Here is a 13,639-nt window from a genome sequence, read left to right as displayed (position 1 = left end):
TCATAAATATTGCTTCTATGCGTATTAATTCCGATCGTTATGCACCCAGGACACTATTAGTTTTCTTGGCCATGTTAGTACGTTTTCCAAGGTCACAATTATGTACTAAAAAATCTCCAGACATCCCCGACTAGAGACTCACACGCTTATTGGTCAGACATGAATTTCTCTGTACCATGTTCCATCTGATTAGTGTAGGTCACACCTAAGTAATGGATGTTATTGTTGAGATCTTTATTTGAAAAGCTGTCTGCAGTAGGTGTGGCTAAAAACCGCTCCACGAACACACATGCTCTCTGGGCGCGCTCCTGCCTAGCGCTTCGAACGCAGCGGTGACAGGGTCAGGGGTGAGAAGGACGAGCGAAATGAGTGCTGGAGAGAGACGACGCCGGAGCAAAGGGTTCGCCTTGTCACATACCATACACTTCACTAGCAGTACTACTTGCGTTAAATCAGATTTATGTTCTGCATTACGAATACTATGGGGCAACGCCCTTGCCGCAGCAGATACACCGGTTCCCGTGAGATCACCGAAGTTAAGCGCTGTCGGGCGTGGTCGGTACTTGGATGGGTGACCATCCAGGCCGCCATGCGCTGTTGCCATTTTTCGGGGTGCACTCAGCCTCGTGTTGCCAATTGTGGAGCTACTCGACCGCGACCGAATAGTAGCGGCTTAGGTCAAGAATACCATCATAACGAGCGGGAGAGCGGTGTGCTGACCCCACGCCCCTCCTATCCGCATCCTCCGTTGAGGATGACACGGCGGTCGGATGGTTCCGGTAGGCCACTCGTGGCCTGCAGTCGGAGTGCTTTATTACGAATACTATGGCGTCTATGCACTTGTCCAAATTTGAAAAAGTGGGGAAACCACATCGTTCAGTGCCCAATGGGGATTGCCTTACTTTTCGTATTGTGTAGCGGCCTTGCAGAGTGCTTAATATACCATTGGACTATTATGAGCTTGAAGAACGCTTACTCAGTTGTCATTATGACACCAACAAAATACACAATGCGATGCACTTGTCGTCTGACGAAGGACAGTGAATGCTGGCTGAATTGAAGGCGGGCATTAGAGGAAAAACTGAGTTAATGGTAAGTAGAGTAGTAACAAAACTTCTTATGGAAGACATCACTAATAATTTATTCTTTAAGGGTTTTAATGGATGGGAAGTATCATTTGGTAACAGGTATGGCGGACAAGACTGCTGCTGTCAAACAAAAAGTAATCCTGTCGAAAAATCAGCTTGACAGGGAACATTTCTCGTATTTCAAGGCAGTCATTTATAGACTAGACATGACTGGCCACGATTCAGTACTTGACATATTTCGTCATATTCACTTTTTTTTTTTTGTCATCAGTCTACCGACTGGTTTGATGCGGCCCGCCACGAATTCCTTTCCTGTGCTAACCTCTTCATCTCAGAGTAGCACTTGCAACCTACGTCCTCAATTATTTGCTTGACATATTCCAATCTCTGTCTTCCTCTACAGTTTTTGCCCTCTACAGCTCCCTCTAGTACCGTGGAAGTCATTCCCTCATGTCTTAGCAGATGTCCTATCATCCTGTCCCTTCTCATTATCAGTGTTTTCCACATATTCCTTTCCCCTCCCATTCTGCGTAGAACCTCCTCATTCCTTACCTTATCAGTCCACCTAATTTTCAACATTCGTCTATAGCACCACATCTCAAATGCTTCGATTCTCTTCTGTTCCGGTTTTCCCACAGTCCATGTTTCACTACCATACAATACTGTACTCCAGACGTACATCCTCAGAAATTTCTTCCTCAAATTAAGGGCGGCATTTGATATTAGTAGACTTCTCTTGGCCAGAAATGCCTTTTTTGCCATAGCGAGTCTGCTTTTGATGTCCTACTTGCTCCGTCCGTCATTCGCCATTTTACTGCCTAGGTAGCAGAATTCCTTAACTTCATTGACTTCTTGACCATCAATCCTGATGTTAAGTTTCTCGCTGCTCTCATTTCTACTACTTCTCATTACCTTCGTCTTTCTCTGATTTACTCTCAAACCATACTGTGTACTCATTAAACTGTTCATTCCGTTCAGCAGATCATTTAATTCTTCTTCACTTTCACTCAGGATAGCAATATCATCAGCGAATCGTATCATTGATATCCTTTCACCTTGTATTTTAATTCCACTCCTGAACCTTTCTTTTACTTCCATCATTGCTTCCTCGATGTACAGATTGAAGAGTAGGGGCGAAAGGCTACAGCCTTGTCTTACACCCTTCTTAATACGAGCACTTCGTTCTTGATCGTCCACTCTTATTATTCCCTCTTGGTTGTTGTACATATTGCATATGACCTGTCTCCCCCTATAGCGTACCCCTACTTTTTTCAGAATCTCGAACAGCTTGCACCATTTTATATTGTCGAACGCTTTTTCCAGGTCGACAAATCCTATGAAAGTGTCTTTATTTTTCTTAAGCCTTGCTTCCATTATTAGCCGTAACGTCAGAATTGCCTCTCTCGTCCCTTTACTTTTCCTAAAGCCAAACTGATCGTCACCTAGCGCGTTCTCAATTTTCTTTTCCATTCTTCTGTATATTATTCTTGTAAGAAGCTTCGATGCATGAGCTGTTAAGCTGATTGTGCGATAATTCTCGCACTTGTCAGCTCTTTCCGTCTTCATATTCACAAAGATATCCTAAGGCATTGCCCAGCTGAAAGCGGACTTCGTTTTTCTCGTATCTGTGAGAACGTTCTCATTTTCGGCTGCTGATGTACCTTACAATCATCAGCTTGAGCTGATAGATGTACAGTGATCCATCCAGCTCCAGTCTAGAAATTTACAAGACTTTCGTGAAGTGTCACCCGTAGAGCAATATCTTCCAGTGCACAGACAAGCTGCCAAAGTTATTTCAATGTCTGGTACGAAACGTATGTGCGAACATTTCTTTTTTTCTGTTATGAAACTAAGAACCACCAATGTTCAGGATTAACAGAGTTTCATCTGTATAGCTCCATGCGTCTGACTACATCACGAATCATAGTTCTAGATGTTCTGCATATTCTAATGTGTATAAATTTATAAACATCACTACTTAACGGTAAATGGATGTATTTAAAGATTTATGTGGTTCTGCTCACCGTATTAACTCTCTCTAATGTATTTAATTAATCAAGTAATAAATGCTGTTGCCTCTGCAAGGAAGTAAAAAGTGGAAATAAACAGACGTGATAAACTCCTGCTTATAAAAGTGTGCTGTAATATTCACATCCTAGCAGCACTGTGTTGCAACACATCTTCCCAAGTTTCCAACGTGTGTAGCCCTCCACATACAACCGTTTCAGCCACACACCTGCAATGTATACTGTAGTGGTGGGGGAAGCCGAAGCGATAAACAGACTCTGCAGCGCAACTTTTGTCCAGGACTGGTTTACGTCATAGAAAGGACTACCAGTAGCAGATCAATACTAATTCCTACATTTTAAACGTTATTTGACTATCCGAAGTCCCATAAAAATGAAAGAAAAAAAGTCAAAAAACGTAAATAGCCACGTCTGTAACATAAAGCCCTCAAATATGGTTGACCAAGTGAATGTACATCCGTTACATACATTTTGGATGACGAACTAAGTTACCTATTTAAGTTAGTGGATTATGTAGGTTAGACGCAACCAGTCGCCTTTGGAATTTAATACGATTGATTCTACCATTAAATAGTTTTCGAGATGACTGCAAACCCATCATCAGACACAGGTGTTCCAAGGACTTCAGTCTCAAGTCCATGTGGCGATAGAGGATAGGCTCGTGGTGACTACACTGGCTTGTAGTACCCAAGACAAATTAGTTGTGATAACGTACATTTCACTAGGCTGAATTCACAGGCACATGCAAAAAATAAAGGAACACACACACTCACGCACAGAATCTTCCTGCGCACAGTCCAGAAAATAATATTCCTTCACACCTTCATCCATGGTACGAGAAATCGTAACAAATTCACAAAATGACTGGTTGTACACAATCTGCATAAACTCGCCAAATGGAAGTATTCACGTTCAAAATTGGCCTGAGTAAGACGATGACACGCTGCACTGATGAAATTTATTATTCCAGATGCAAAAAGTGAATGTTGCAGTTAAGGATCTCTGTAAGGTTCCCAAAGACGAAACAATTAACTAGAATTTCATATACTTCTGAATCTTTGAATTTATGCATAAGAGATGTCAAATGATAAACTCCATTTTCTGCACTTCGATGTACTACAATCCGTGATTTACTTCAATAATTTTTGTCATACATGAATGTCTTTCTACTGCTGTCTGTACATTCTGGGGATATTTATACTGTTAATTTTAAATCTCTGAATTTCTATTACTCATAACTGACTTACTCCGCCATTTTACAATATTAAAAATGATACTTTTCTCCCAGTGGCTACTGTACGTATATAAATAACCGCGATATCTTTCGAACCAGCAAATTTAATGCAGCAGCCACTCGAAAGCGTTACGTGTAAAATAATTGCCGAGAACTTATTTGCATGGAATGTGGAGAAGTTTCTCATTAAAAGCCTCATAGCTATTAATTGTAGATGGAAATAAACGCACTGCCGTTCTTTTTCCGGCCTGCGGACAATTTCATTCACTTTCATTACGCACTCGCCGGGCAATGGAACACACGAGTCGCTCAATTAACCTCGCTGCCCGTATGCCTGTATAAACTTCCCGCCGAGTATAAAATGAATTAAATAGTCTTTACACTTGCAAATTTCATCAGTTCCCCTTCCCTAGAGCTCCACTGTGGCACGCACAGGTATGATCTCCCTTTCTTCTGTTGATGATGTATCACGCCACTTTACCTACTACCTGTGCAGTCGTTATCATCACGGTTTACTTACTTCTGAATTATGTTCATCAAGTAGATGATGTAACATCGGCATACTCAGTCTTATAAACTTTGGTAGCTGCACGTTGAGGAGACTAAATAATGGAATTATCCACTCTATCTGACAAAAGAGGTGAAACACCCAGAATGGGAGGACGAAACGGAGTTAAACTTCACGTGTCGATTGGACATTTGATATTATTTTAGTGACTCCAAAATCGAGTCATATTTACAGAGGTTTTGATATTATAAACTCACATATCAGTATGACGTTGCACAGCCTGCGACCTGAATTCTTGCACTGATGCCGTTGGAAAGGGTGTCATAAAGCGGTTGTATGTTCTTCTCTGGCAAGTTGGCCCACAAGTGGTGTAACTGGTCCTTGACAACCACGATACTGGCAGTCAGACGGAACTGACGTCTGAGCTCATGTTCTATCGAGGACAGATTTGAATATGTTAATAGACAATGAGTATCTCAACATCACGCAATCAGCTGACATATATAGAGGAGCAATGTCCTGTTAGAAATAGCTTTCTGTATCCTGCTCCTCCCAGAGTTTTCAGAAACTCCGATGGTGTTGCAGTGCATTTGACTATGTCAGTTCATTCTGTACCTTGGCAAACTAATCGCCTTAGTGGCTTGCCTATTTATTCGATGTCATCCATCTTAATCCTTTCGGATAAATGAGAAAAATATAGGTCTAATGATTGAAATTAATTGGTCCTTCTGTTAATGGGAAGGTTTATAAACTAAATATGCAATTATTTCAAACAATTTTGTGTGTTCTTCTAAAAAAATTCCGGGACTTATTTGTCGCTATGTACTTTAAAGGACAGATATACACTGAAGAACCAAAGAAACTGGTACACCTGCTTTATATCATGCAGGGCCCCCGAGAGCACGCAGAAGTGCTGCAACACGACGTGGCATGGACTCACTAATGTCTGAAATAGGTGCCGGAGGGAACTGACACCATGAATCATGCAGAGCTGTCCGTAAATCCGTAAGAGTAAGACGGGGCGGAGATCTCTTCTGAACATCACGTTGCAAGGCATCCCAGATAAGCTCAATAATGTTCATGTCTGGGGAGTTCGTTGGCCGCAGAAGTGTTTAAACTCAGAAGAGTGATCCTGGAGCCACTCTGTAGCAATTCTGGACATGTGGGGTGTCGCATTGTCTGATTTGATTCGCCAAAGTCCGTCGGAATGCACAGTGGACATGAATGGGTGCAGGTGATCAGAGATTGATGCTTGCGTAGGTGTCACCTATCAGAGTCGTATCTAGACGTATCAGGGGTTCCGTATCACTCTTCACACGCCCAACATTATTTCAGAGCCTTCACCTGCTTCAAATGTCCCCTGCTGACATGCAAAGTCCATGTATTCTTGAGGTTGTCTCCATACCCAACACGCCCATCCGCTCGATACATTTTGAAACGAGACTCGTCCGACCAGGCAACATGTTTCCAGTCATCAACAGTCCACTGTCGGTGTTGACGGGCCCAGGCGAGACGTAAAGCTATCTGTCATGCGATCAAGGGTACACGAGTGGGCCTTCGACTACGAAAGCCCACATCAATGATGTTTCGTTCAATTGTTCGCACGCTGACACTTGTTGATAGCCCAGCACTGAAATCTGTTGTAGTTTGCGGAAAGGTTGCATTTCTGTCACGCTGAACGATTCTGTTCAGCCGCCGCTTGTCCAGTTCTTGCAAGTTCTTTTTCTGACAACAGCGAAGTCGGAGATTTAATGTTTTACCAGATTCCTGATATTGACGGTACACTCGTGAAATGGTCGTACGACAAAATCCCCACTTCTTCGTCACCTTGCGCCTACTAAAATACCACTTTCAAACACGCTTAAATCTTGATAACCAGCCATTATACCAGTAACCGATCTAACAACTGCTCCAGACGTTGCCGACAGCAGCGCCATATTCTGCATGTTTACGTATCTCTGTGTTTGAATATGCATGCCTATACCAGCTTTTTGGCGCTTCGTTGTAGAACACATTGCACATTATGCAGGGTGATGTTTTTCCACCGTGTACAAACTCTAGGGATTGATCGATAAGAGGATACGGAGCAAAAAAGGTCTAATGAACTTATGTGAGGAAATACATGGTTTCCAAGCTAGAAACCATTTAGTCAATCATATTTTGTTACAGAGATCACGGTCTAATACGCACTATTCCAAGCAGCCACAGTTACATTCCGTATGGTTTCCTCCTAGATGATACGTCATGCCCTAGCGCCCTCTCCTGCCTTAGTAATTGGTTGTGTTGTGTCTGGATCACTCCTCTTGTTGATTCACTATGTGGTGGGTGTGACACAGCCTTACACATAATGGTTCTGTTTTCGAATCGAGAGCTTGCCTACATGGTGTTTACTTAGTGTAAGCCAAATGGTAATGGGCAGCAAGGTTGTATCAGGGTGCCTGTCTCTGCCGGCAACAACCACAACCTCCAGTGTTTGCAACAGGCAGCGTCGTTTCAGAAGGGAAGAGATAATGAAGGACTGGCCCGCCAGTGTAGGGTAAGCCACATGACCGCCTGGAAATTCTCCATGACAGTTGTTACCACTCTTATCATTTACAGCGTGTGCAGGGTTACTAGCGACAGACTTTCCACGTCGGGAGCAGCTTTGTCACTGGTTTCGTCGCCTGACAGCTACTGTTTCGGGATTTTTGCCATCCATCCTACTCTCAGATGAAACTAGCTTTACGCGGAGTGGTATCTTCAAGTACCATAGGTCGTTGGTGGAATACTATGCAAAGCCAATTTTGTGGCCGAGACGTTCTAGGCGCTTCAGTCTGGAACCGCCCAACCGCTACAGTCGGAGGTTCGAATCCTGCCTCGGGCATGGATGTGTGTGACGATCTTAGGTTAGTTAGGTTTAAGTAGTTCTAAGTTCTAGGGGACTGATGACCTCAGATTGAAACGTCCCCTTTGAACAATTATACAAGACTTTGCTTAAACTGACACACAATATTTTTTTAGCGCAACGCAATCTGACTTTCAGAAATCCCTACAAAAGATTGGCCCTGACTAATATTAACCTATACGTTTCACAAATCACCTACCTCACAAAAATCTTGGTTACTCGAACTACTGCAATACAGGGAGCCCATTACTGCCAGCTAAATAAAAGATTCAAACTACGGAAGGCACTAACTACTGATAGGCATAGTTAGCAAATGAAAGATTTTAATACAGAACAAGCAATGTATTTACCTTAATAGTCATCAAAAGTCATAATATATATAGCAGTTCATGACATCCAGTCTTACAAATTTCAAAACTCCGCATTTCTCTCCCCACATCCACCACTGCTGGCGGCTCACCTCCAACTGCGCAACGCTACGCGCTGTTCACATCCAGCTGCCCAACACTACAATGGCAGACAACAATGCAAACTAGCCACAGACACCACACAGCACAGCCAGTGATTTTCATACAGAGCGCTACGTAACGTTGCCAATAAGAAAACATAAACAGCCTACTTACATAACACCCATGCTCCAAACAAAAAATTTTACAAATTGTTTTGGGCACTGGCCAATACAGATTTGAAAAAAATTTTCATAATTACAATAACAAAGAAATCAAATGCACACACTTATTGATACAATGTTGGTCAAAAGCTAAAATTTTCTCACAGTCCATAAAGACAGTCCTGATCATTCATCACAGTAAAATTGCAGTGTTTTTTTTTTTTTTTGTTTTCTCAAAGTCTGGGCAGTAAAAGGGAATGCAGACGGAAGTAGTGGATTTCCATGCAGTCTTGAAGAAGTAGTGTTGTCCTTCCAACAGAAATACAGTGCTGACACTTGACATGCAGACAGGTAATGGGCCACAACAGAGGAAACCCACCGCAGAGTCAATCGAAGTTTTAAAGAATATTGGTAGGTAGGTCATCACAGAGCAGACCCACTAAAGTCCTGGTAGAGATTATGGTATTGATGGGCCACCAGAGATGCAGACCCACTGGAATCCTTGTGGAAATAATGGTATTGATGGGCCATCAAAGATGCAGACCCACAGTAGTCCTTGAAGAAATAATGGTATTAGTGGTCCATCAAAGATGCAGACCCACCGTAGTCCTTGTAGAGATGGCCAGCAGCCACATGCTGCGACTGTGAAGGTGCACAATCACCATCGAAGAGTCTTGCAGACAATATAGCAAGTCCATAACCACCACTTGTCCACTCACAAAAAATTTGTTTGAAACGTCCTTAGAACCAGCAATGCTGTTATCCAGTCCCTTGCTGAATTATTAACACACGTGCAAACACTATCAGTCCGTACTTCTCACATATTGTCCATATACTATGACCAACAGAAATGTGTGCAGTGAAATGTAACTTACAAGTTACTTAATTTGATGAACTGGTGTCAATTACAATTTTATAACATAAGAATACAATAACAAAGGTACAAAATATATCATTAAAGAACATAACAATACAGATAACATTTGTGGAAATACGGGTTTTACAAAATAATTGAACTAACAATACATCAGTGTTACAGGATTTATTAGATAAGTAAATACATAAAAGATCAGAATAACTCTTGAAACATCAACTTTACACATGAGCATTAAAACAAAACAGAATAAATAATGTCTAAACATCTTTGCAAAATAAATAACATATTATCAGAAAAATTCTACAACGTAACTCTCATCAGATAAACACAAAGACAGGAAGAACACAAATACCCAAGGGTACACAAACACATAGTGGGATAACACAAGGAAAGGACAGGGTTTGTTTTACTGCAGTATTTTGCAAACAAAACTTTCATTACTTCTCGGAGATCTCCCTTCATTCTTCATTATTTCCAAAAAGTCGTATCTATACCTGCTTTCTGAACTTTTTCTGTATAACTTCTCAATGCATTTCTTCCAATTCATCATAACTCGTTCTCTTATATAGTCTACCCCCTCTTAAGCTAACTTAAATCTACCGAGCCCAGATGCTAAACAAAGGGATGAGGCAATGCAGCAGCACAAAACAATTAACACAAACAGCAATGACAAAAAAATGGAAATTTGCAAAGCAAGCTACAGTAAATCTAAATTTCCAAGCAATGCAACATTATAACTAGTATGAGCCAATGTGCAGCAACAAGAAAAATAAGTCAGTAGTAAAACTAGCTTAACACAGTAATACAAAGTGAAATTTAGTAGCACTATGCCTGGCAAACAGCCGCAGCAAATGCAATAACTTATATCTAAACATGAGAAAGCTCAAGCAGAAAAAATATTACAGTAAAAATGGCCATGTTTAATACCTATGTCACATCTTAACACTAGAGTGATGCATCACTGTAACTTGCTCTAGCAGACAAGTTACCAAGTCACTGACAAAAATTATGTATGCAATTCCTGTGAAGTGGAAATGTCTTTTTGTTCTCCCTCATTTTTTTGGAGTACATCCATCATAAAGTTATTTTTTACGGGATCTGTAGGCATAAAATATTTATATTAGTACATCTATAAAATTTTATTTTAACCAATGCTGCAGTGCAGCTAGGAACTAGATATTAAACAAAATAGGCAAAGCAAGGCGTTAAACGTCATTCACTAGCCGTATGGCATTTCATAATGCAGTAAACAGTCTTTCAACTAGCAGGCCAATAGACATGAAATGTTTCTCATCATTTCATTTCAGTAAATATCATAAATTAAGAACTCTACAGTGTAATCATGTTTTCAAGTTTGAGGGTGTCGTACTTATGATGCTTTCTACAAAGGAATGTCAATAGCGAGGATAATGGCCTCTTTTTTTTTCCTCCACCTGTGCCTCTGAAAGGCACACACTAATGGCTTTTTTCCAGGCGTCTGTCGTGCAGCTGGGTGCCCATGACACATTACGTGAAGGTGGTCACTTAACTTTCTTACCAAAATATTTACGACAGCAGTTTCCGCTACAGTGACAGTCTCATATAAAAATATTTCACAGGTCAAGAACTTGCGTTACAAATCTGTAGAAACAAAATCCTATTGATATAACAGTGTCCAAAAAATTTTCGTCGGCATTGTAATACATTCACGCATTTACATACATTTCATAACTCTTAAAGTACGATTCTTGGTTTCCAACAACCTTTTTCACAAACAAGAGTCCCTAACCACTACTCATTATTCCTTACCTTATTCGTCGACACTTCTTCAATATTTCATCATTACAGATATGTAGCATAATCAAATAACTCATATATCATCAGCTTATTGATCATAAACATACCGCAACAGCATAATACACATAGTGATCATTCAAAACTCTCATAATATCACAATGGGTCCAAAAAAATATGAACAGTTCACAAAGTACAGACAAAATACAATTTCGTAAGTGTGAAGTTACCCAACTGTGTAATTATGTAAACATGTGTCACTGATGTAGTAAAAAAAGTTTGTCTCTCTCAGTTAAATGATCAGATAGCTGTGTAATTATGTGTTAGAGAAATATGGTACCAATGTGTAAAGTTGTGTAAGCAAATACCATATTAGCTAGGGCTCCATGTGCTTGCCAAACACATGATACACAAAGTAAGCATGTACTCCCCTGAGGATTAATGTAATTATACCCTTAGGTGTTACAGATTACAGCAATGGAATGAAATGTATCACGGAAAACCTTTGTATCATTGTACTTCAAATATCTTTAAAAATAATGTTTTAAGTACAAAATTAATCATTCAAATACGTGTACTGTAGCGCTAAGCTGTGCGTCATGTTGTAAGATAATCTCTGTGGAAGTCTCATAGTTATCGTCCTCTGAAAGCTAATTTCTGTAGAAGTCAATGTACTTACCTCATGATAAAAGTGAAATGCTTTGCGTATAGATATCTTAGTTATTACGCTTATTGTTGTGATGAAGAAAGTACTGTGCTGTAACGTATTGTTGTGCTACAGTAAGGCTGTCTCCTTGTAGCTATAACACAAAATTTACTACTAAAACATGTTTTACTTTCCAGAATAATTCAGAAAAACTGTGCAGATATAAAACAGATACACCGCAAAAGCAACATTGTAAATTGTCACTCATTAGTAACGTCGTGATGTAATCGTGTAGCTGTTACATAAACTAACCACTGTGTCATCTGGTATCTCACAGAAAGTACTTTAAATCCTGAATGTATCTTCAAGTAAATCAAAATGTTGCATTAATCTCATTAGCAGTACCAATATATGTCTTAAGTAGTAAGCCTGATAGTCGTTACGTAATTGTGCAACTAACAAGCAAGAATGTACAAATACAACACTGTGTCGTCTGTTCACTATTACAATGCATTTGTAATTTCTGTTTAAAAATGTTCCCTAGGTTCTAGACTGGATAGTTAACTTCAAAATATTGTTGCATGTTAACAGTTTCTAAGTCTGACAAAGCATACTAGTAATGTAAACTGAAAAATTTTATAGCAAAGACTAAGTTAAAAGGCAGATTGTCTTTCAATAAACGGTTTTACAGGTGAAATGTAGTGTAATCCTTTACACTTCCTAGTGCGCAGAGTTTCAACTTCAAAGCAATTATCATGTTGTAGACGTCAGTAAGGAGTGCTAAAATTTTTCTCAAAGTTAGCGTCTATGTTATTTTTCTCTGAGCCAGCTGGCGCAGGTGGCTGCCTGCGGTGAGATTCATTGTCTGCCTCTTCGTTGGCGCGCGTCGTTATTAGGATTAGGAGACCTAAATTCTATAAATTCACCTTTTCGTGAGGGTCCTGCCCTGTTTGAAACCCGCCCGTTCTGATGAAATTCAGGTCTGTCGTTGCGATGATATCGTCTGTCTTCATGTCGGTAGATTCCATAGTTTCTTTCTAGTCGGTCATGTGGTGGAGAATTTCTCCTAGAATCGTAACTGCGCGCTGAACTGTTGCGTCTGAAGTTATTCTGTCTCCCTTGATAATAATTATTTTGGTTCCCATATTGTCTGTTTCTCTGATTGTCTCTGTGATAGTCATTACCGCAGAGAGGTGATCTTTCCCTGTAACTATTACTACTCTGCCAACGGTTGTCATATGGGTGGTGTCTGTTTTGGTCACGATTTACATTGTAAGAATAGCCTTGTCATGTCCAGTTATTATTTCTTTCATCGCGGAATTGTGACGGATGTGACCTGTAATTGTTGTGCTCCTGTTTTCGCATTCCGCGATTGTCAGTGTCAGTTTCCAGTTCTTGTAAGAGTCCCCGAAAAGCTTCAATGCCGTCTTTGCAACGTCCTGCCAAAATAATATATCGTAAATATTCAGGCAATTTGATTAAGCAAATGCGATGGGTTCTGAGGGGCTTTTTGGGTTTGGCAGGTACTGATTCTTGTGCAACATGTCTTCAAAATATTTCACAAGACTGAAAAATTCAGATAGTTCGAAATGTTTCATCATTATGATGCCATGTTTTACTCGGTCTTGTGTGGCTTGAGACCAATATGCTGAGAGGAAGGCATGATAAAATTCTCCTTCACTGTGACAATCGTGAATGACCGATCGCATTCTTACAGCTGGTTCATTCTCTAAGTAGCCAGACATAAATTCTAATCTGTGTTCTAACGACCAGTTGGGAGGAAAACAATGAGAGAATTGATGGAGCCATGCTTGTGGATGAATGTCGTTGCCAGAATTCTTAAATGTTTTGAATTTACGTGTAGTAATGAACAGCTTATAGTCAAAATCATCATGTCGGCGAGTCGCATGTCGGTCCTTGTTACGTCGTTTCGGCGGTTCCATCTCAAACTTCGGTGTACCTTGCCAATTTCTTTCATAATATCCGAAGTGC

The 13,639-nt window shown here is 40.4% G+C and overlaps 1 pseudogene; it reads left to right on the top strand.

Annotated features, from left to right (window-relative positions):
• Window positions 1-485: 485 nt before the first annotated feature.
• LOC124712759 lies at window positions 486-603 on the top strand (annotated as a pseudogene).
• The last annotated feature ends 13,036 nt before the right edge of the window (window positions 604-13,639 follow it).

Source organism: Schistocerca piceifrons, chromosome 8 (assembly GCF_021461385.2).
Source record: "Schistocerca piceifrons isolate TAMUIC-IGC-003096 chromosome 8, iqSchPice1.1, whole genome shotgun sequence".
Lineage (NCBI taxonomy): Eukaryota > Metazoa > Arthropoda > Insecta > Orthoptera > Acrididae > Schistocerca > Schistocerca piceifrons.
Note: the sequence above shows the minus strand (reverse complement) of the source record. Positions and strands in the feature narration are given on the sequence as shown.